We start from the raw sequence: 19,566 nt of genomic DNA, 5'->3' as shown, positions 1-19,566 counted from the left end.
CCAGTTTCACAGCCGCAGGGAAAGCAGCTCCTCCTGCCTGGCCAGTCCATCCCATACGTAAAATCAGACCTCAGTTGTTTCTAGAGCGACCAGGTCTCCAGCTGGGGAAGACAGACACAGTTTGCCTTGCTGGGAGACTTCGCACTAAAAGACACACTATTCCTTTATTTAAAGGAACTTGCTTTGCAATGGTTGCTCTCAATAATCAACCATTTGTGCCTCGTGGTAAATGACTGGATAAAGGAAAAGGTTTAAACTTTCTGTCTTCAGGGCGTATAGAGCAAGTTGCAAAGGCCTAAGAAGGTGATTTAATATATGTAAACAATAAAACCTGTTTCAGATTTCTTTTCTTCTTGCTACTTCAAAGGTTCAATTTTGACATAAATCAGTGGAGTTCTGATAAGCCCTATAAAGCCCTGACTACTATTATCATAAGTTCAAAATTTTAAATTTCCTTGATTGTCTTCTAAGTACAGATTTAAAAGTACTTCTCGGTCATGCTAAGAGCATCTCTGAAATCCTTTGGAAAGGGTGTTCCTGCTTTGAACCAGGAGTCATCTTTTGGGTCCTCAAGCTTTTGCTATGACTCAAAGGCTCGAGTCTGCTGCTTCTTCTACATTGTGAATTTCAGTGCAGATTACAAACAATGGTGATGCTAATGTGTCTAAAACTTCTATCCCTTTCTGTGAACTGGAAAAATTCATGTAAGCTTCAGGGAGTCTTGAGATTTGGAGCCATCTGTCACAGGTCAAACGAACTCCAGATAAGAGCTGTCAATCGACAGCCTAAGTTACCCTGCCTACTGCCTATCCTCCGGACTTGGGACAACTCCACTCCCCTTAATGACCAGAACCACAGGCCTAGACATTTTATGTGTATACCCAAGGAGATTTTCTCCTAAACTCCATAATTTACCTTTTCTCCCTAGTCTATATCTGTCCAGCAGATTTCCAATCAACTGTAGACTATAAACTGCTCCAAATACACCAGCCTTAGCTGCTTCTGAAGAGATGTCTGACCAGCTGAACCTCTGCATCCCGGACTGCTCCAAAGTGGTCAGCCCCGAGTAGTCTTACAGAATCTGGGCAGTGAGCAAAACAGATGTCCCCCAGCCTGCACTCCTCTCTCCCCTCCGAATCTGGCCAACATTCTAGTCTTCCCGCCCCACTCAGTGATGCCCCGGTTTCAGCCAAGAAGCAATTACAGAAGAGATTACACTCCTTATCCTCAACAAAAAGACTGAATGCCAAGCCCCAAAGAAACCCAGGACGAATCTCAGTACCAGCGGCTTCTCCCTGCCCTGCTCACTCCATCCCCCACCCTAAACCTCTCGTCCCAGAGACTGGGCTTTGTCTCCCTTCCCTCAGCCTCTCCTTCCTATAGAAGCCTGCCAATTAGTCATGTACTTTCTCTGTCTTCTGCTCTTGGCTCCTGCATGACCCGTTCTTGGCCTCTCTGCCCTTTTTATTCCCCTCTTCTCTTCCTCTTGCTCCCCCCCCCGATACACACAACATGGTGTGGTCAATGAAGAAGGTCACATATAAAGGTCACGATAAAGACCAAGTCTGGACCCTTCCGGAGCGTCTGGCTGTATTCTTCCTTATTTCCGCAGTAAAACCCTTCTCTTGGGCTGGAGAGATGGCTCAGTGGTTAAGAGCATTGCCTGCTCTTCCAAAGGTCCTGAGTTCAATTCCCAGCAACCACATGGTGGCTCACAACCATCTGTAAAGAGGTCTGGCGCCCTCTCCTGGCCTTCAGGCATACACACAGACAGAATATTGTATACATAATAAATAAATAAATAAATATTAAATAAATAAATAAATAAAACCCTTCTCTTACACCATATCTAGGAGTGATCATGTCCTCATTTTCATTCAGTGTAAATTTTTTTTTGGAGGGGGGATTGTTTGTTCAAGACAGAGTTTCTCGGGGCTGGAGAGATGGCTCAGAGCACTGGCTGCTCAGGTTAAGAGCACTGGCTGCTCTTCCAGAGGTCCTGAGTTCAATTCCCAGCAACCACATGGTGGCTCACAACCATCTGTACTGAGATCTGGCGCCCTCCTCTGGCGTGTGGGCATACATCAAGGCAGAATGTTGTATACATAATAAATAAATAAATCTTTAAAAAAAAAAAAGACAGAGTTTCTCTGTAAGAGCCCCGGCTGTCCTGGAACTCACTCTGTAGACCAGGCTAGCCTTGAACTGACAGAGATCCACCTGCCTCTGCCTCTGCCTCCCAAGTACTGGGATTAAAGGTGTGCACCACCACTGCCGGCTCAATTTGAATTTTTTAAATAACCACCAAAATAATAAAAGTTATTTAACTTCCATATGTGTGTAAAAAAAAAAAATCAAAGAAAATGTAGCCAGGTCTTAAAAAAAAAAGGAACTATAAGCTTGGTGTGGTAACACCAGAACTTGTGAGGCAGAGGCAGGGAGACAGCCACGAGATGTAGACTGGCCTAGTCCACCAATTGTAGAGGGAGATCACTCATTTGTTTTCTGACCACCCAGTCCCGAGTAATCACACAGAAACTTTATTAATCACAGCACTGTTAGCTCAGGCTTCTTATTAACTAACACTTACGTCTTAAATTAACCCATTTCTATGTACGTATCTATGTATCACCACACAGGTGTAGCCTTCCGGTAAGGTTCCAGCATCTGTCTCCATCAGCAGCTACATGGCATCTCTTTGACTCTGCCTACTCTTTCTCTCTCTCTATCACTGGTTAGATTTCCCACCTGGCTTTACTCTGCTAAGCCATTGGCCGAAACAGCTTTATTCATCAACCAATAAAAGCAACACATATACAGAAGGACATCCCAAGTCACCTACTAAGCAAGATCATGTAAAAAAAAAAAAGGCAAAAAAATGAATAGGCAAGGTGGCTGGAGAGGTATCTCAGCAGGGTAAGAGCACTAGCTGCTCTTCCAGAGAACCTGAGTTCAATTCCCAGCAACCACATGGTAGCTCACAACCATCTGTAATAAGATCTGGTGCCCTCTTCTGGCCACTGTATACATAATAACTAAATCTTTTTTAAAAATTAATAAGTAAAACACAGTCTTAGGTTTTCTTTTCTTCTTTTTTTTTTTTTGGTTTTTCAAGACAGGGTTTCTCTGTGGTTTTGGAGCCTGTCCTGGAACTAGCAACTAGCACTTGTAGACCAGGCTGGTCTCGAACTCACAGAGATCCGCCTGCCTCTGCCTCCCGAGTGCTGGGATTAAAGGCATGTGCCACCACTGCCCGGCTCAGTCTTAGGTTTTCTATTGCTGTGAAGAGACACCTGACCACAGCAACTCTTATAAAGGAAAACACAGCCACTCAGTGGTGGCGCACGCCTTTAATCCCAGCACTAGAGGCAGAAACAGGCAGATCTACAAGGCCAGCCTGGTCTACAGAGTGAGTTTCAGGACAACTAGGGCTGTTGCATAGAGAAACCCTGTCTCAGAAAACCAGGGGGAAAAAAAAAGGAAAACATTTAACTGGGGTGGCTTGCAGATCAGAAGTTTAGTCTATTATTATCATGGTGGGAAGCAGGGCAGCCTGCAGGCAGACATGGTGCTGGAGAAGGAGATGAGAGTACTTACATCTTGATCCGAAGGGAAGAGGAAGTGGTCTGTCTCACTGTGCATGGCTCAAGCATATGTGAGACCTCAAATCCCGCCTCCACAGTGACACACTTCCTCCAATGAGACCACACCTACTCCAAATAGTGCCACTCCCTTTGGGAGCCATTTTCTTTCAAACCACCACACACAGGAAAGGTAGAATAAAAAGGCACACGAAAAGAAGCAGCAAGCTGGATGCGTTACAGGAGAAAAGAAAATCCAGCAGCTGGAGAGATGGCTCAGCAGTTAAGAGCATATACTGCTCTTTCAGAAGACCTGTAAATGCCAGCTGTGGGATCCAATGCCTCTGGCCTCTGTGGGCACTCACAACATGCCTGCATGCACACACACAAACACACACACACACATATGTACAATTAGAAACAGTAAATTACATATAATATATAAATATATATAATAATAATATATACGGAGAGAAAGTCCAGCCACCAGAAAAAAAACCTTCTAGTGACCAAAGCCAGAACAATGTAAACAAGAAAATGAATGTGTTGAATTAAAGCTAGTAAAAAAAAGCAAATATCAAATCTACATCAATCCTGAAACAGCCTCTCGCACGGGGGAAGAAAACACCCGCAAATCGCACATCTTATGAGGACTCAATAGCCAGGATATATAAAGAGCTCCTATAACTTGGCACGGTGCTCATGGAGGCTGAGGCAGGAGGATTGTCATAAATGTCAGGGTAACCTGAACTACATTGTAAGTTCCAGGCCAGCCTGAGATAGAGTGTTACTTTTTGTTTGTTTGGCTTTGGTTTTGGTTTTTGTCAAGAGAGTTCCCTGGACCTACAAGATGTCTCAGGAAGCTAAGGCTCTTGCTGCCAAGCCTTATGATCTCAGCTCTTCTGATGGAACTTCATGGTGGAAGGAGAGACCAACTCCTATAAACTGTCCTGTGACCTTCACATTCTCAGCGTGGCACACACACACACAAATAATTGTTTTAAATAGTTTTTTGAGACAGGGTTCCTCTGTGTAATAGCCTTGGATGTCCTGCAACTTATTTTATAGACCAGGCTGGCCTCAAACCCACAGAGATCCACCTGTCTCTGCCTCCTGAGTGCTGGGATTAAGAGCATGTGCCACCATGCCCAGCTCAAGTGTAAAAGCTTTTAAAAGAACTCCGGCAACTCAGCCACAAAAATAAGCAACTCGATTTTAAAATGGGCTGAGGACCTGAATAGACGTCCCTCTGAAGAAAATTCAGAGATTCACAGGAAAAGATGACGATCAGACCACAAACAGGTAGACAGGTAGGGTAGAACTCAATGGAGAGGGTGTCTCTGGCAAGCACACAAAGCCCTGGGCTCCATTCCTAGCAGAGAGAGGGAAAACGATGCATGTCTGGAAAGGAACACACACACACACACACACACACACACACACACGCATGCGCACACAGAGGAATGGGAAGAAAGCAGAAGAAGCAAGGGAAGCGTAGTTTGGTGAGGACATCAGGGTTATCAGTATTAAAACCATACATTTCTCGGTAAAATAGTCAACTCGGCTCTTAGCTCAGCGGCAGTAGGCCCACCTAGCATGCACGATACCCTAGGATCCACCGCCGGTTCAGCCTAACAATCTGCACCGAAACAAATAACCAACAATTTGTCAACCTCCCTGAAACCCCACACTTCCCACCCACCACAGGAGATGGTCTTCCTGGATCCAAAGAGAGCTGGGCGGAAGTACCAGCCCCCAGAGCCTACCCATCAGAGAGAAAGCTTGGCTCTCAGATGGCCTCTGCAATCGTCTCTGCCCGGCCAGGCTGCGCTTCGGTTACCTGTCAGTGATGTAAAAGGAAGGGATGAATGGCGCAAAATGTATTACCAGATCTTATCTCCCATTTTTGTTTTTTATTTTTTTATTTTTGGCTCTTCAAGACAAAAAAATAATGTGTATCCCTGGCTGTCCTGGAACTAGCTCTGTAAACCAGGCTGGCCTCTCAGTGCTGGGATTAAAGGCATTTGCCACTACCACCGCCGACCCTTTTCATTCTTTAAAAAAAATTATTTTTATTTTCTGTATATGTGTGTTTGCCTGAATGTACAAATTGCCCTGGAACTGGAGCTATAGACAGTTTGTGGACACCATGTGGATCCTGGGAACCGAACTGGGTCCTCTAACAAGAGCAGCCAGTGTCCTTAACAGCTGAGCCGTCTTTCCAGCACCTCTTCGTTTTCTTGTCTTTCTCTTTCTATATTTTTCAAGACAAGGTTTTTCTGTGCAGCTCAACTGTCCTGGAACTCGCTCTGTAGACAAGCTGGCCTCTAACTCAGAGATCTAAGCTCCTCAACTTCTAGAGTGTTGGGATTAAAGGCACAGGACCACCAGCTTTCTCGAGACAAAGTTTCACGACGAAGCCTAGGCTGTCCTTGAACACGGGGTTCCGCTGATCTCCACCTCTTCACTGCTGGGATTTCAGGCTTTGTCACCAGGCCACCTAGAATTTTCCCCTCTGGTTTGGACTGCTAAGTTGGAAGTCTGCGCGCGCTAGAACAAGTGTGCGTGCCACACGCACCAAGATCTGGGAGTCAAGGTCAGCACCTAAGAGGGTTAGCGGGACCAGTTGGACAGCCCGCCCAGGCCCCGCCCTGACACTGACTGACACCGGTCAATCAGGCCACGCCCCTTCTCCGCTCCACTGTTAGCCCCACCTCCTTTCCGTAGCTCAACCGGCCCGGAAGTGGCACCGCCCAGCGTTCGGAAGTTCCGCGTGTTCCCATCAGGAGGCGCTCGAGCACCGCTCACAACCCGGTGCGGAGGCTCGGATCTTGGAACTAAGAGCTTGGACTGAAGACCGAGGGTGGGGCGCTCTCCGTCTCTGTTTTCGAAACGCTGTCTTGTTCCAGCTTTCACAATTGCAAAGAACAAAAATAGACATGAATTCCATCCCAGCCACCTGGTAAGCTGACGACAGCTATAGTCCTGCAGGTGCAAACGCTAACTCTGAAAGAACGCTAACCCGAGTCTGTGCAGGAGCCAAACTTCCCGACTGAAAATCCCTGCAAATGGCCTTCTACAGCCTGGTGGAGCCGCGTTCCCACCAGGCGCCCCAACAGGCCTGGACCTAGTCGATGGATCGGGCCCTGTACTCGCTGCTCTAGTCCAGCCCCAGCTTGGCTCAGGCTCAGCCGAGCAGCCTAACGCCCTGGATTCTACGATGGGACAGGGAAGGGCTCGCTTATATTCTTTCCAGTCTTAGGTGTGCAGCAGAGCCATTTTGTCCAAAGGCGTTGAGAGCACAGACTGCGCTGCTCATGAAGTCCAGTGTGCCCGTCACCGGAGTGGAAGAGGCCTTTGCATCTGTCAGGGAGCTCGGTCCTGTCTACATCTCTACGGTATGAAGGGAAACTGAGGCTGGGGCGTCTTCGTAGAGCCCTGGCCTGGGAGGCAACAGCCATGGTGGGCAGATGAGGCAGCAGCAGGCAGACAGGACCCAGCAGGACCCCAGGAACACCTAGACAGTGTTGAATCAAAGACCTCCACTCCTGCTGTTCTCACCACAGGGCTGGAGGGCTTCATATATATTCCGTCTTGGATGTCAAGTATAGGCCAGGAGGTACTAGTGGACACCTTTAATCCCAGGACTCAGGACGCAGAGGGAGGTGGACTTCTGAGTTCAGGGGTCTACAGAGCGAGTTCCAATGCAGCCAATGCAACACAGAGAAACCCTGTCTTAAAACAACAAGAAGAAGACTGACTCTCATAGTCCCAAACGGTAGACTAGGTGTAGCGGCACACATCTTCAATCCCAGCACATCAGAGGCATAGGCTGTGAGCTCCAAGCCAGCCAAGTCTACATAGTGAGGCACCTGTCTCAAGAAAACAAAAAAAGTATAGCTGGGTGGTGGTGGTGTGTGTCTTTAATCCCAGCATTAGTAAGGCAGAGGCAGGCAGATCTCTGAGTTTGAGGCCAGACAGGTCTACAGGACAAGTTCCAGGACATCTAGGGTTACACAGAGAAACCCTGTCTTGAAAAACTAATAATAATAATGATAAAAAATAAATATATATAAAAAAGTAAAATTTCAGAGAGTGATAGAAGGGCAAAGGAGGCAAAATAGGAGACCCTTAGAAGTCTGAGCTAGCCTAAAGGGCCTGTCCCAGTGGATTTAGGGCAAGCCTAGACATGAGTCCCTGGGGCCTTACAGCAGGGCCCAACTCATCTCACAGGGACGTCACAGAGGAAAGCTCCAGCTCCTATGCTGGTTTTCAAAACACTTAGCACCTTTGGCCCAGCCTCCTCAGGAAGGCAACTGAATGCAAGGACCATTCTGGCTCTAGGAGGCACACCCACAGCTGGAGACCAAACACCTCAAGGGTCACACCAACAGTCCTCCCAAACAATAGCACTGTGCACACCCTGGATCCCCGGCTTGCCCTCGAGCCCTGCCTCTCCTCATTGCCTCTTTCAGGCAAACCTTGCATCATCTCCCGGTGGCAGGCGTCTAAAACTACAGGGAAAAGATTCTAGACAAACAGCTCTTGAACCCTAGAGGCCCACTCAGGAGGAAGCTGTCCCTGCAGGACCCAGGTTCTGCCACGGATGTGTGGGCTGAGTCCCAGGGCTGCTGCTCTGGGACTTGAGGCTTAGCACTGGGATGTCTCTGCGAAGGCTGCTACCTGCTTCTTGCCTTGGGGCTTGCGCAATGGGGCCCAAGGCCCAGCCTGAGTGTGAAGTATGACTGTGTGGCTTAGACGGTAGCAGAGTGGCTCTGGGTGAGGAGGCTATGTAGAGACCCCTTCATCCCTGCCCCTGATAAACTCAGGGTGCTTACCATCACTTTGAAAGGTGTTAATGCTAAATACGGGTTCTCACTAGGGTCCTAAGTCAGAGGCCTGGGACAATGCCAGGGGTATGATAGGCAAACTCATATATAAGGCAAAGGTCAGCTGGCCTAAGGAAGAACCATGAAGGCCCCAGAGCCTCAGCCCTACACCCGGGGCAGGGAGGGGACAGAAAGAAAGGCCTGGTCCTTCCCACTCCAGATCGGAAGACTGACTTTACACATAGCATGGGCCACTGGGTGGAAATCAAGAGACCAGCAGGATAGAAAGGATAGAAATGTGGACTCAAGAGGCTGAGTGATTGTGAGCTCAAAGCCTGCTTAGGTTACATAAGGTCTTGTCTCAAAAATAATTTTTAATTAAAAAAGTGATAAATGCATCCTTTAATGGAGGGCGGAGGCAAATGGATAAATGTGAGTTTGGGGCTCTTCTGGTCTACATGGTAAATTCCAGGACATCCAGGGAATACAGTAAGACCCTGTCTGAAAAAAGACAAACCAAAATAAGTTAAAAATAAAAGAGCCCGGCATGTTAGCGCATACCTTTAATCCCAGCACTCAGGACGCAGAGGCAGGTGGATCTCTGTGAGTTTAGGACCAGCCTGGTCTACAGAGTGAGTTCCAAGACAGTCAGTGCTACATTGTGACAAACAGTCTCAAAGGAAAGGAGTAAAGACTACCAAATGGGAGGAAATCTTTTTCTATCAATGACATCCTTGGTAATAAGGATGTTACAAACTCCCCATATAAGCTTGGGCTACATTAGACCTGCCTCAAAGCCAAAACCAAAGAAGAAAGCCCCTCCCCAAACAACAGCAACAAAATATGTTGAGGGATTATTTATTTATTTATTTATTTATTATTTATTTAGACAGGGTTTCTCTGTGTAACAGTACTGGCTGTCCTGGAACACACTCTGTAAATCAGGCTGGCCTCGAACTCATGGAGCACAGCTAGCCTCTCCTCCCAAGAACTGGGATTTAAGGTGTGTGCCACCACCACCCGGCAGGAATCATTTTTGAGATAGAGTCTAACTCTGTAGCCCAGGCTGGCCCAGAACTCATTATATAGCCCAGGGTAGCTATGAGCTGACAGAAATCCTCTTGCCCCACCCTCCCAAGTGTTGAGATGATAATCATGAATCACTTACTCACACACTGGGTTTTCTGGGATATTTGTTTGTTTTGTTTTTCGAGACAAGGTTTCTCAGTATAGCCCTGACTGTCCTAGAACTTGAGCTGTACACCAGGTTGGCTTCTTACTCAGAGATTCTCCTGCCTCTGCCTCCCAAGTGCTGCAAGTGCTGGGATTAAAAGCATGCATCACTCACACCTGGCTACATTTTCTGGGATTTTTTTTTTTTTTTTTTTTGGTTTTTCGAGACGGTTTCTCTGTAGCTTTGGAGCCTATCCTGGAACTCCCTTTGTAGACCAGGCTGGCCTCGAACTCACAGAGATCCACCTGCCTCTGCCTCCTGAGTGCTGGGATTAAAGGCGTGCGCCACCACCGCCCGGCATTTTCTGGGATATTTAAAGAAGATTTACTTTATAATAGCCAAAACTTGGAAACAACCCAAATATCTATTGATGGATAACTAAAACATGGTATGTGTGAACAATAACATACTGTTCATCTGTAAAAGGACCGGAGTACTGACAGATGTGCAGCGTGTAAAAACTGAGAGCTGTGTTGTGGTAGCTAGATTCGAGGCCACAGTGTAGGATTCCACTTTGGTTAGATTCACAGAAGATGAAAACAGCAATATTTTCCATCTGGGAGATAGAGATCCTGGGACTAGGGATAGTGGGTGCAGCCCTGAGGATGGCTTCAATGACGATGGATTGCGGAGTATGGTGGGACAAGCCTGTGTGCTGCCCTTAGGAGTTCAAGGTCATTATTGACTTCGTAGTGAGTTAGAGGCCAGGCTCAGATACATGAGACATTCTCTCAAAAAAGATAAATAAAGTGTAATTTGTAAAATAGTACTTTATGTTGTGTTTTTCCACATTTTTATTTTATTTTATTTTGGTTTTTTGAGACAGGGTTTCTCTGTAGCTTTTGGTGCCTGTCCTGGAACTAGCTCTTGTAGACCAGGCTGACCTCGAACTCACAGAGATTCGCCTGCCTCTGCCTCCCGAGTGCTGGGATTAAAGGCGTGCACCACTACCACCCGGCTTATTTTAATTTTTATTCTATTTTATGTGTGTGGGTATTTTGTGTATATGTCTGGTGCCCACAGAGGCCAGAGAAGGGTGTTGGTTTCCCCTGGAAGTGGAGTTACAGGAGGGTATGAACCACTGTGTGAGTGCTGAGAATCACACCCAGGTCCTCTGGAAGAGTAGCCAGTAGTCAATGCTTACAGCTGCTGAGCCCTGTCTCCATCCCTTTCTACATTAAAGAAGAAAAAAGTCACAGACAAGGACGAGGTCCATGTTGGGGAACTGAGTCACTAGAAATATTTTAGTGGTCTCCCTTCTGATTAAGTCCCTAAGAGGCATGTGGAGGTTCTTTGTGGAGACCTTCTTCCCTGGAGCTGAGCAGGGGAGGGGTGAGGGGAGCAAGTGGGGACATCAGGCTTGGGTTCATCGAGACTAGGAGGCTGCAACCCATTCCCTTCCTTAGGAAGGATCAATCTGGCAGTCTAGGTGTCTTTCTGTTAGGAAGGATGTGACCCAGAGATCTTTAGCCTCAGGAAAATCTAGGACTGCATGAACAGGAAGCACTGTGGCCAGAGCTGAGCCTGGTAGGGATCCTGGGCCCATTGTACTTCACGTTAGCACCCTGGACCCTTTGCTGACTGGGAGCCCTGTTCCCAGAGGCCGGGAAGGCTTGCAGACGCCCACCTCCCCTGCCCAGTGGTAATGGTCCTCATGGCGCTCTGTGTTGTCTGGTCCAGCGACCTCTGCTAGTTCCTAGGTGTAGAAGGGCACTTCCAGGTACATGTCCTATCTTTAGCTGTCCCATACCGGTGGGAACCAGCAGGTTGTGAACAGGAGTCTGGGAAACCTTCAGTGTCAGCAGCTCTCCTGTGGCCCCTTAGCCAGCACCTTCAGGAGCCTGTCTCCATGGAAACGTTGGCTGCCTGCCCCGCTGCTGCTGACACAGGTGTGAGATGTTTACTTGGCAGGTGCTGGAAGAACTTAGCCTTAGGATAGTGAGTCCCAGGGTGCCATCTGCTGGGAGATGGGCTCCCAGGATGTCATGAACTCCCTTCCCCAGGGAAAGTCTCAGGCAGAGGAACTGGAGGCCAGAGGCCTGCACCTAGCGTCTCAGAGTCTGGGTTGCTCCTTTGCCCTAGACAAGCTATCATGACCACAGGGTCCACATCAGGTTCCTGGTCCAGTCTGGCCAATAGTATATGTGCGTTCCTGTACATGGGCCCCAGGACCCCCCTCCTGAGCATGCCGGGGTCTGTAGATAGCACCTTGTAGGGGAAGGAGAGGTTTTGGTCAGGGAGTCACAAGATGTCTCAGAGCTCAGAGCTGCCTCTGAACCAATCTGCCTCACCAAGCCACCCATCAGGCCTCTCAGCTCTGGACACTGAGGCCTGTGCCTGACATCTATTCACTGAAGTCCTCTCTCCGTGTGTCCATCAGAGTCTGGGTATAGTCCTCTGTAAGTCTCAACCACTGGGACGTTCATTCTCTCTCACAGAGTACTCACCCAGGGTATGGCCACCAGTTGTACCCTCAGACCAGAACCTGTGACCTGCAGGAAGTGATGGAAGCTCAAGAAAACAACTGGGGCCTTTGCCTAAGTTACTTTTCCAGGTTGGGCAAGAAATAGGACTGTTGGGAAGGAAATAGGACTTAGGGAGCAACGACTGCCCCAGATTTAACAGAGATCCTGCCCCAAGGGATGCTTTAGAGGGTGTCTAGGGGCTAGGCTGGGGCTCCAAGCTTGGGGAGGGGAGACCTAGCTTCCTTAGTTAGGTGGAACTGAGCAGTACAGTGGTCCTGGAACTGTGTTTGTTTCGGTTGTCCCTCCAGCACTAGCTGGACATTCTGACAAGTCAGTGTCCAGAGCTGCCCTAATGCCTGCATTTTGTCCAGGGCTCTAAGATCAGCAATCAAAGCAGGAGACACCAGGAAAATTGATTTTTAGCCACGAGTCCCACAAACAACAGAATTCTCTTCTTTAGGTGTAGCTCGACTGCTGTCCAAAATCCGAAGTTTATGTTTTCTTTTGGTTTTGATTTTTTTTTATATGCATTGGTGTTTTGCCTGCATATATGTCTGCGAGGGAATCAGATCCACTGATTGAGCTTGAGTTACAGACATGTGGGTGCTGGGAATTGAACCTGGGTCTTAACTGCTGAGCCTTTTCTTCGGTACCTTTGTTTTGATTTTTTTAAGACAGGGACTCACCTGGTAGTTATGATGGCTTGAAACTGACTATGTAAACCAGGCTGAACTCAAATTCATAACAATTCTCCTGTCCAGGCCTCTTGAGTCCTAGGATTATAAGGATATACCACCATGCATAGCTCAAAATCCTAGTTTTAGCAGAAAGACTGGTTGTAGGGGAAGGATGCCTATGAAGTTTCTTCCTTTTTTGAGCAGCCAGTATTTTCCCTCCTGCCTGGAGACAGGTAACAGCCCCATCCTTTGTGCTGGAAACTGTGTCATCTAAACAGAGATACTAATGGCAGCCCCCAGCTTTCTGCCACCAGGGCCCCTGAAGTCCGAATGAAGCCCTCAGTGTCTTCTTTAAACAGACAACTCCGATGCTTCTGAATACTGTGGTCCTAAACTGGAGTGGCCAGAAGGCAGAGTCCACAGTAGCAATTTCCTCATCAGACAGAGAGAGACTCCACATAGAGGACCAAAGAATGGGTAGGAATGGAGTCCCAACAGCTTCACAGAGCACCTGGATCCTGTCAGACCCAAAGCCCAGATGTCTGTTCTGAAACTATTTACCAAGTCTGTCAATTGCTTCTTTTCATTCAAGATGGTTTAAGCTTGGATGCTTGTTGACTTGACTTTCACGCTTTCAACCTGAACGTTTGGGCTCCTGTTCTTTCGGCTCATGGCTGCCTCCTGCATTAGAGAAGGTTAGGTTTAAATGAAGATGGCATTGGAGAGACCCTTTCTTAGGTTTCATGGCACCTGAACCATGGCAGAGGCCTAGAGGTTCACATATACAGCTCAGGGCGATGCCCTCCACACATCTCTTTCCAGGAAGGCACCTGCCACTGCTGGCCACACCAGGCCTTTGCTGAAGGTCTGAACAGTACACTCATGTCATGGGCAACAAGGAACCTTCTGTTTTCTCCCCACATTTCTGTCTCACTCAAGTGGAGGAGACACAGGCTTACTTGCCTTTATCCTTCACCCCAGACCCGCAACTTCTATTTTACGTATTATCGGAGGAGGGCAAGCACATGCCACAGCATGCGTGTGGAAGTCAGAGGACACCTTTACAGAGTTTTTCTTTCCACCTTTTTTGTTTTGTTTTGTTTTGTTTTTGTTTTTCGAGACAGGGTTTCTCTGTGGTTTTGGAGCCTGTCCTGGAACTAGCTCTTGTAGACCAGGCTGGTCTCGAACTCACAGAGATCCACCTGCCTCTGCCTCCCAAGTGCTGGGATTAAAGGCGTGCGCCACCACCGCCCGGCTTTCTTTCCACCTTTACGTGGGTCCTAAGGATTGAACTTGGGATGTCAGGTTTGTGTGGCAAGCACTTCTACCTACTGAGCTATCTGGCTAACACTTACTTTATTTTTTAGACAATGTCTCTCTATGAAGCCCAGGCTGGCCTCAAACTAGACTTAGCCTCCTGAGTGATGAAGTTATTATCATGCCTGGCTTACTGGACACTTTTTTCTTTTTTTAATTTTTTTTTTTTTTTTTTTTTTTTGAGATAGAGGTTTTCTGTGTGACAGCCCGGATGTCCTGAAACTCGCTTTGTAGACAAGGCTGGCCTCAAACTCATAGAAGTGTACCTGCCTCTGGCTCCCAAGCATTGGGATTAAAGGTGCGTGCCACCGCCACCCGACATCACTGGGTACTTTTTGACATCCCTTCTATTTCCATCTAATTTTGGTGCCCCGCATACAGGATGTCTGGTTTGTGATCAAAAGGATCAGGGTTAGAAGCATGGTACGACAAATGGGCACGGAACCAATCCTCCGTGAGATTGGGAGGGGGACAAACAGTACTTCAAGCACACTGGCCAGTCTGCAAAGGCCACCCTCTCTGCTCCCCCCCATGTTCCCTCCTTGGGGATAGATATAGATGTACCAGTGGAGGTCAGGATTGGGAGCTGTCCAGGCCATGTCCAGGTTGCCACAACAGAGATGGGCACTCATAAGTATGTTTAGGGGACAAAAGAGGTATGAGGGTCTCCTCAAGAGCCATGGCCCCGTTCTTTCTCCAAAGCCTGTCTTTGGAAGCTCATAGGAACTAATTAGCACTTTCTTCCTTGTTACCTACATTCTGAGTCCCTGGGCACCATCACGTGTCCCTCCTCTCTTTCCTTCCTCTTCTCAGTGCTCTGGGGTGTGGAGGCCGCAGTCTCCCTTACTGGAAGTGATGATGGAATAGCTGTGTGGTGGAAAAAACTTGGACAGTGCTCAGCAGGACAAGGACGGATGCCCCGAGGGCCTGAATCCGGGCCCTGACAAAGGGACTTTACTGGTCACTATTCTGCCCTTTTACCAGATCAGAAAATCTAGAAATGTCCCTTGCTGTTTCGAGCTTCTTCAAAGCCTGGCTGGAGCACAGCACCAGGGCACTGCCTTGCTCCGGGTCCTGGTCACATGCCTAGATTGTTTGAATAATTCAGATTTAAGAAGACCTACTTTCCTGTTAGGCCATTTCCTGCTAAAGAGCAGATGGGGGAGGGGCATTTGAATTATACATCCATGCTCCCTAGGTTTTTAGAGAAGCCTGGGCACTGAGCCAGTCCCTGGGCAGCGCTTCCACCCTGGAGCGGTGCTCAGCTCTGCAGCCACCGCTGATGGAGCCCTGGGTTGGTCACATCTGACTGGGTGTGGCTATGGACTTGCCAGCTGATTTCTGAGATGTTTCCGGAGAAGGGAGTGTGCCTGGAAAATCAGGAGAGGCCTGGACTCTGGGCTGTAAGCAGGGATCCCTCAAATTTTTGACTAACTGTCGAGAGGGCTGGGCAGCAGTGTGGGAAACAAAAAACACAAGGGACCTAGGCTGAAGTCCATGGATGAAAAGGAGTCTTCAGACCCCCTGGGATACAAGAGGGAAGGCTAGCTTCTTATCTTTAGGGCAGGGCACACTGGCTGTTAGCTGAAGCAAGCTGGAGAATGACCAAGGTCCAGGGACAGAAGTCCCTGCTGCCTGGGGAGTGCTCATATGGGGGGGAGGAGGCTGAAGCTTCAGCTGGGGATCTGAGAATCAGGGGCCAGCCCCTCCCCCCTTTCTTCCTTCCTTCCCCTCAACTTTGCCCCTCACACCCTGTTCATAAACACAGAAATGATGACTTCAGCCAGTGTTGTGCGGCAAGTTCCAGGGAAGGCTCTGCCCCACCCTGATCAGAGATCACATGGAAATACAGAGGCTAAATCTCAAAGCCTGAGAAGGTTGAAGCAGGAGGATCCCAGATTCTAGTCTAGCCTGGGCTGCAGAGCAAGATGTCCCTAAACAACAGTTCAACCATGTCAACTATGTTAGGGCTCAGCGTCCTCATAAGGGACCTTGTTCGTGGGCTGCTAATAAGTGGGAGCAGGGAGGAGGCAGCTTATGGAACAGGGGAGCCCCAGAGGCTAGCCCCTGAAGGGCTCAGTCTGTTCCCTCCCTGCCCCCATCTTCACTTAGGAGACTTAAAAGTGGCTGAGGGGCTCACAGCAACATGGAAGACTGCAGCGATAACTGGCCTTGTATACTTTGTAGCAGATAACTGGCCTTGTATACTTCAGGCTACTTGCTTCTGTCCATTTCCCTTCTATTCCACTTCTTTTTTCCTCTCTCTCTTCCTCTTCTCGTTTCTACTTTAAATCATTCACCCAGGCAGATCTTGAAGGGTGGGCATCAGGCCTGCTGGAGTCTGATGACTGCCTTAGAATGTGAGAGCACCTGCCAATACCCAGAAGCCCTGACCCTCTGATTTTCTACTAGACCGCACTTCTTGCTGCAACCCTTCTCTGCAGGAGCCTGGGGCCCAGATGTCTCCTGGTTACCCAGTTGTTCACGTTCCTCTAATTCCACCCTTTTTTGGACCAGCAGTGACTAGTGGAGACCTCATCCCGCCCATCTCTTCCCAGGTATAGTTCTGGTTGCTGTGTCTTGACCCTCACTTGGAACTCAGAATGTCATTTACTTTTTCCCAGACCATAAATATCCCCCAGGATCCTCTGGGGGTGGAGTGGTTGCTGTGGGTGAGGAAGTCTTCACAGGAGTCACGGTGAAATAGGGAAAAGAGCTGGGCAAGACGGCTGGGAATAGGCCACTTCTGAGAAATGAAGCTGGCAATGGATGTTCTTTTAGGACTGGACCAGTAGGCGCTTGGGAGCATCTGCACAGAAGTGACAGCAGCCCAAAGGCCAGTCTTCACAAAGTTATGGAACAGACTCCCTCTTGGGAGATGGAGTCACAAGGGACAAGGGAGAGGAGTGGGGGGCAAAGTACAAGATCACCCTGGGCTCTACTGGAAGAGGGTAGGGTGATGGAGCTGTCAATGCGTGGAGTAAAAGAGCTACTAAGATGACGTTGAGCCAGGTTTAGCTCAGCTGGAGTGAAGGACATAGAGGCCCAGGGGTAAGAGGCCGGCAGTAGGGTAGGATGGTAAGCAATGATGGTTACATTGGCAATATCTGGAAACAAGTTACTTACTCTCAAAGCAGAAGGTCACTGACTTGAAGGAAGAGAATATGAATAAGCCCTGCAGTGTTGTTTTTTTTTTTGTTTTTGTTTTTTTTTTTTTTGTTTTTCGAGACAGGGTTTCTCTGTGGTTTTGGAGCTTGTCCTGGAACTAGCTCTTGTAGACCAGGCTGGTCTCGAACTCACAGAGATCCGCCTGCCTCTGCCTCCTGAGTGCTGGGATTAAAGGCGTGCGCCACCACCGCCCAGCGCCCTGCAGTGTTTTGGAGAGATCAGTACACTTAGTGTGTTCAAGAAGAACAGTCACAAATGTCCACATGACTGTTTGTATGTACATACGTGTTTTCGTGTATATATGTGTTCTCCCTCAGGCTGTCTGCTCAGCCTGCTAGAAGTAATGGCACGTTAGTAGCAGTGAATCTCCAGCACCTGAATCCTCATTTCTATTGCCCACTAGCAGGAGAAGGTCTCAGTTCAGGGCTGACACTGAACAAGTCTAGGAGCAAAGCGACAGGGACATTTCTATGGCCTGGCAGGAAGCATCCGGAGCAGGGAGGGAGGTGTGAAGACCACCCACCCAAAGGCTGCTGCAAGAAGAAACAGACTAGGGAGGAGGAGGTAGACCTGGCTGCAAGGCGCACAAGAGACAACAAGAATGGAGACCATAAAGTGTGAAGAAGAAAGCCTCTTCAGGAGCAAGCGCAGCGAGGTGCCAGTGCCAGGTCCCAGGCTGTGGTTTAAGAGAGGCTAGCGCAGGCCTGGAGGAAGAGAGGAACAGAGACTATTTTTGAAAGTACAGAAAGGGAGTGAAGAAGTCAGTGTGGCAGGAGTCGTGTTAGCCCAAAGTGGCTGGAATAGAGGCAAGACGGACCGAATGGCATGCCTTACAAATTGTTGTGGTTACTCTCGACAACCTTCCTGTGCCATCTGGCTACCCTTGCCCAGGCTAGGCCCCGTTAGGCCGCTCGCCTACGCCCTCCGGCCCTCCCGGGCTGGACACACAGGCGGAACACACCACGCTCTGGCTTTGGGCTCGTGGTATTGGAACCTAAATCAGCAATCTAGAACCCGAGGCTACCGAGAACGATCTGCAGACAGGTCACCCCCCTGGAAGACCCTCGAGGAGGATCACGGTGCCTTTAAGCCGCTCGCGCACGCGCAGGGGCGAGGAGGGCGGGGCGGAAAGCGCGGCGCGCGCACGCTGCCGGTGCGCGGTGACGCGACGTGGGGTTTCCCGAGGCTGCAGGCAGGGGCCGCCGCGCCCATCCTGATGGCTGGAGGCGTCTGAGGGGCGGACGGCGACGGCGGCGGCGGCGGCGGCGGTGGCGGGCGCGGGCGGCGAGGGCAGCGGGGCTGGAACTGGAACAGCCGCCGCGCGGACCCGACCAGCCTCGCCGGCTCCTGCCCGCAGGCCGCGAGCGCGACGACCGGGTCGATCAGGCGGCGGCGTGGGCGCCAGACTGGGCGAGGGCGAGGTGAGCGTGGCCGCGGTCTGCGAGTGGCGCGGGTCCTTGGTTGGGCCGAGCCGGGCCGGGCCGAGCCCTGCGGCTCTTCTTCCCGCCCCGGGGTGGGGATCATCGGCCGCCCGAGTCATCACGCCCTCCTGGGTGGGGCCGGCGGGGACCGCAATCCCTGGGTGGGCTGGGTGGGCGGCGGGGCCTGGGTCTCGGGTCCTGGATTGGTTGGGGCGGAGCCGCCTAGGCCGGGATGCGGACCGGGCAGGGGTCTTGGGCTTAAGGCCGCATCCGTGATGTGAGACCGAGGCCGGTGTCCTGGGCTTCAGGGTGGATCCCGAGCTACGGCGACTGGGGTAGGGGTCCTAGGTTCGAGGCTGGATCCCGGATGCGGGGCTGGGTCTGGGGTCTTGGGTTCAAGGCTGGACCGAGTGTCGGGATTCGGGTTTTAGATCCGTGATCCTCGAATCGAGGCTGCGGTGGAGTGGTCTCGGCCGTGGTGCCGGAATCCGGCGGTAGTCCTGAGTTTTAAAAAGGGGAGCGGGATGCTGGACCGGGGCCCGGGTCGTGGGTTCGAACCTGGGCGGGGCGGCCTAGGCCGGGATGAAAAGGGCGCCCCGCAGGCGCTACTTCTCGAGGCCAGGTCCCCGCGGGAACAAAAGCCGAGCTCTGCTCTCCCGACCGCGCCTTCCTGCGGGGTGTGGGACTCATCAGGGCCGCTCGAGGAGCGGCCGCGGGGCGGGTCTCCCGGATACCGCGATCACCCCTGCCGGGTGCGGGCCTGCTGCTTACCGTGCTTCCCGGCTCCCCTGGTTCCCGACGTTCCCGGCCCCAGGCGCCGCGAATGAATGGGCGCCGCGTCCGGCCGCCGCGACAAGATGGCGATGCCCGCCTT

General features: G+C 50.1%; 1 protein-coding gene across 7 annotated transcripts in view; it reads left to right on the top strand.

Moving 5' to 3' along the window:
• Nucleotides 1–6,468: 6,468 nt before the first annotated feature.
• The window catches only part of Gnb1 (G protein subunit beta 1), a 76,775-nt gene continuing 63,677 nt past the window's right edge, over nucleotides 6,469–19,566 (top strand). For 5 of the 7 annotated variants that reach the window (XM_057784061.1, XM_057784062.1, XM_057784055.1 and 2 more), the window contains exon 1: nucleotides 18,442–18,692. The gene's annotated coding sequence lies outside the window, so the exon portion shown is untranslated. Of the gene's footprint in view, nucleotides 6,980–18,441; nucleotides 18,693–18,957; nucleotides 19,028–19,566 lie in introns of those variants that run through there. The other 2 variants (XM_057784058.1, XM_057784059.1) reach the window with 2 other exon arrangements.

Source organism: Chionomys nivalis, chromosome 11 (genome assembly GCF_950005125.1).
Source record: "Chionomys nivalis chromosome 11, mChiNiv1.1, whole genome shotgun sequence".
NCBI lineage: Eukaryota > Metazoa > Chordata > Mammalia > Rodentia > Cricetidae > Chionomys > Chionomys nivalis.
The sequence above is the reverse complement of the archived record's forward strand: the minus strand, read 5'-3'. Positions and strand labels throughout refer to the sequence as shown.